A 4,583-nucleotide genomic window follows, 5' to 3' on the forward strand; every position below is an offset into this window, starting at 1 on the left:
CACATGTGCATTGAAGTGGAATTATGAGAGGAGTGATGTCACCTCGGTTTCGAGAGCTCTTGCGTGTGCTCGTGTCATGGGTCCACTAGGCACTTGGTGAGATGATGATAGGTCCATGGGGATGACCTTGGGATGCTCCGCATCATACAATTTTTCCTTTGCCTTTGTTTTGTATAGGTACTCACGTATACTTGTTAACCTCTCAATCCCATTAGTTGACGAAACGAGCTCTTGAGAGCAGTGACGATTTGGGATACCGTGGACTACCATTACCACTGTTCCATTCGCGCAAGAACTACGCGCATCTCTTCTACTTGGCTCTCACACGGCTATGGGCTATATGTCACTTGTTACTTTATGCCCATTGTATCTTGTTCATTTAGCATGCTATGCATATTTACATGATTTTGCCATGCAATTGTGACCCTTGCTTGCATCTACCCATGATTCACCATTATGCTACTCCTATGTGTACTTGCATGCTTGGTGGAGATCCTTGTAGCTATTTCCATGATTTCTTTGTGCCCCATGATATTGATGCTTGTCGTGTTGGGAGAGCCATGATGTTCCATTGCTATTTCCATATGACCTCTTGACAATACAATGGTGATACCTTCATCATATCTTTCTTTCATGCTTGTGCTATGTCGTGTGAATTATTCATGCCCACTATTTGCACACATGACATGATTGAGATGATTACCTCTAGTACGTTACATCTTTGCACTACTAGCTTGCACCACATGATCAATATGATTGCTTGCTTTGTCGCATCACCCAGGTTCCACTCTTACTCACTTTCTTGGGTTGATGACATATATGTTCATGCCTCTCACATGATATATCTTGTTTTTGTCTGATTTAGGGTGGAACCCTATGTGGCCGATCTTTCATGAAAGGAGTGGATCCCACGATGAACACGAGGGGAATCACGAGGGTAAACACGAGGGGAAACACGAGAGAAACACTAAAACCAACTAGAGTGATCACACATATGTTAGATTCTCGAAACACAAAAGGAGATACAAGATCCACGATCAACAAAGGACGGTACATGGTAACCGGTTCTTCTCCAAAGGAGGTCTTGATGGTCTTCTCCGCGAGGAGGTCTTGAATCCAAGGGGATCTTCTCCGAAGAGGGGCCGCGGTCTCTCTCAAGGAGTAGATACGATGTGGATGAGCAAACCTCTATATCTAAATGAGCTACTACTTTGCTAACCCTAGCTAGGAGGAGGGAGAGGTCTATTTATGGTCGTAGTACAAAAGGGGGGAAGTGAAGGAGTACATGGGCCTCAGCCCGCAACTGGACACAGCCAGGGACCGGACGTCCGTAAGGTGTCGATCGTCCGAAGGCTAGCGGAGGTCCGGACGTCCGGGGATCCTTGGGCTTCCGTAGATTTTGGCTCGGTCGCTGAAGTACAGGATTTCCGAAAGTGGCTGGTCGTCCGGTGGTGTCGAACGTCCGCTCGTTTGGCTCCGGCTTCAGGCTCCGGATTTCGTGTGATGTTCGGACGTCCATTCGCTGGAGGGGGGTCGGACGTCCGGTAAGGACTAGTCGTCCGACGGCTGTAGCCTCCGGGTAGCTCCTTCTCTTGTTCCTCGTGCTTGGTGTCCTCACCGCCTTGTCCATGGTCTTCCTCTTGGCTCCTGGTCCTGCATAGCACACCTGTTTGAGGTAGTAGCCATGTCTCACATGTGGAAAGTGACAATTCGGAGTGGAGCGAGTTCACCTCATGTCCGATGGCGTATGTTCGAGGTCTCCTCGCATGTCCTCTTGGGGTTTCAAGAGTAGTCAGAGTGTACATGGGGATGAACATGGGATGCTCCGCATCATCTCCCCCCCCCTTGGGAAATATCCTACCTTGGATCGTGATCCTCATCACCATTGTAGTTGGACGAAGTGGAAGTCATGGCGCAATCCAAGTACTCCAAGGTGTCGCTGGAGGAATATACATGCAAAAAGAGCAAAAACAAATGACACTCGGAAATACAATGGTTAGCGCACACAAAGTGTCCATCATGTAAGAATGAGTCCGTGAGGCAAGATTCTTCGTGAAAAAGCGCATGAAGCTTAGCAAGATGATATGGAATGAGATGCAAAGCATTCATGTGAGCAAAAGCATTCAAAATGCACACAAATGGGTTGTGAATATGACGAATGTAACCACGGTGCAAAATGATGTCATAGTGAGACGGTTTATCAAAAGCATGAACATGGTAATTGGTGCTCAATGTGACTATGTGATCATGCAAATGATGTCGGGCAATTTGATGATGATGTAAGAATATGTCATCAAGGAACATCACAACAAATTTTCTAAGGAAATGAACAAGCTCATATATCATGGATGACATGGGAATACAAGATGCAACAAGGCAATCATAATGTGAGTCAAACCATGCATAAGATGCAAATTTGTCATGTGTATGATATGTCCATCGAGCCTGACATGTGTGAGCACAATAAACAAATATGGAGGTGTTGGTGTACCAATGCTTGATGTCGTGGCATGAGTCCGAGCGCTCCTCAATGTGAAGGTCCATAGAGCCAATCTTCAATGTCGCTCCTCTGTTCGCGAGATGTATCATGTAGACAACAAGAAGGAAACAACAATGAAAGAGTGAGCCATTGAATATGCGTATTTGATGGTGGCTCAAAAGGAAGGAGTTCACCTTTATGACAATGTCAAAAATGTTGGTGTCACACATCGTGTATGCCTTCACATGAACAAGTTGTCTCATGATGGTACCACCTTGTGAATCCTTCAAAACGAAAGTACATGACAAACACTCGGAAAAACAAATGAGGTTAGCGAAAGTGAAAAACCTATCATTCATGTGGTAAGATACCCAACAAGTGTATGAATCGTGCTCATCATAAGAAAGGACAAGGGAGAATTTCATAGTATGGAGGCATATGATGCGAGAACAACCAAATACAATAGGCTCAATCAAGCAAGCATGCATCACAAGTAAGATGTCCAAGTCTCCAAGATAAATAAGCATAGAAAGTTGGCACTCAATACAAGTTGATATGAGAGATGCCACTAATGGAGACAAGAGACAATGGTCAAGATAAATCATGAAAGAGGGAAGAGCATATATGTCATCAACCCAAGAAAGCGAGTAAGAACGGAACATGGGTGATGCGACAAAACAAGCAATCTCAGTGATCAAGTCAAGCAAGCTAGTAGTGCGAAGATGCAACGTACTAAGGAATCATGGCAAGCATGTCATGTGTGCAAATAGTGGGCATGAATAATGCACATGACATATCACAAGCATGAAGGCAAGATATGAGCAAAATAGCATCAATAGCATGAGGCACATGATAAACATGGCAATAGCAACAATGTTCTCCACCAAGCATGCAAATACATAGGAGTAGCATAATGGTGAATCATGGGTAGATGCAAGCAAGGGTCACAATTACATGGCAAAGACATAGAAATAGGCATAACATGCAAAGTGAACATGATAGTATGGGCATAAGGTAACATGTGATATATAGCCCATAGCCGTGTGAGAGCCAAGTAAAAGAGATGCACGCCGTCCTTGCGCGAAGGGAATGGTGGTAAGGATAGTCCACAGGATCCCAAATCGTCGTTGCTCTCAAGAGCTCGTTTCTTCAACTGTTGGGATTGAGAGGTTGACGAGTAGACGTGAGTACCTACACAAAACAAAGACAAAGGGAAAATTGTGTGTGCGTGGTATATGTACACATCATCCATCATGATGCGCACGTGCTTGTGTTGGTTAGCGCAAAATAGCCAATGCTGAAATAATTGAGATGCGTGATATAGCAACATGTCATCCATCATGATTGGTTTGTTGTTATGTATAGCATAATGGAGACTCAAATTGTGTAATGCATCACAAGAAATATGTAGAGCATTGTTATTCATGGAATGCATACGGTGCAAGCAATTATGAGAATCATGCAGAGTATGGAATGCATCAAAATTTCCTAATATGTATGAGGAAACTATGGGGGTCTCCTCATGAGAATTAATGGAAACATCACATTGAGAATATTGACAACATCCAAAACAAAGCACATTTGGTTCTATGTGATCATGGCATGGCATAGTAGATGAATTGCGCAAATCATGTGTCAGATTACAGGTTCCGGCAGACCCTTAAGGTTCGAACTCTGGGTGCGCACAGAGATCTTTCCCCTACCGACTCACGCTTCTATGGCTCGTAAGAAGTCTAGGCTGGAAAGAAGAACACACAAAGGACACGAGGTTTATACTGGTTCGGGCCACCGATGTGGTGTAATACCCTACTCCAGTGTGTGGTGTGGTGGATTGCCTCAGGGGCTGATGATGAACAATACAGGGGGAAGAACGGCCTCGCGAGAGGTGTTCTTGAGCTGGTGCGGTGTGTTCTACTCGGTCTGGATCTCTCTTTCTCTTCTCTCTCTCTCTCTCTTTTTTCTCTCACTCCCCCCTTCTCTCCTCTTCGGGGGCTAGCCCTATTTATAGAGGCCCTGGTCATCTTCCCAAATAATGAGCGGGAAGGGCACCAACAATTTGCCATTTTGAAGGGGAACATCTAGTACAAGTTATCCTGACCAAAGG

This window comes from Triticum urartu, chromosome 5 (genome assembly GCF_003073215.2).
Source record: "Triticum urartu cultivar G1812 chromosome 5, Tu2.1, whole genome shotgun sequence".
In the NCBI taxonomy this organism is placed as follows: domain Eukaryota; kingdom Viridiplantae; phylum Streptophyta; class Magnoliopsida; order Poales; family Poaceae; genus Triticum; species Triticum urartu.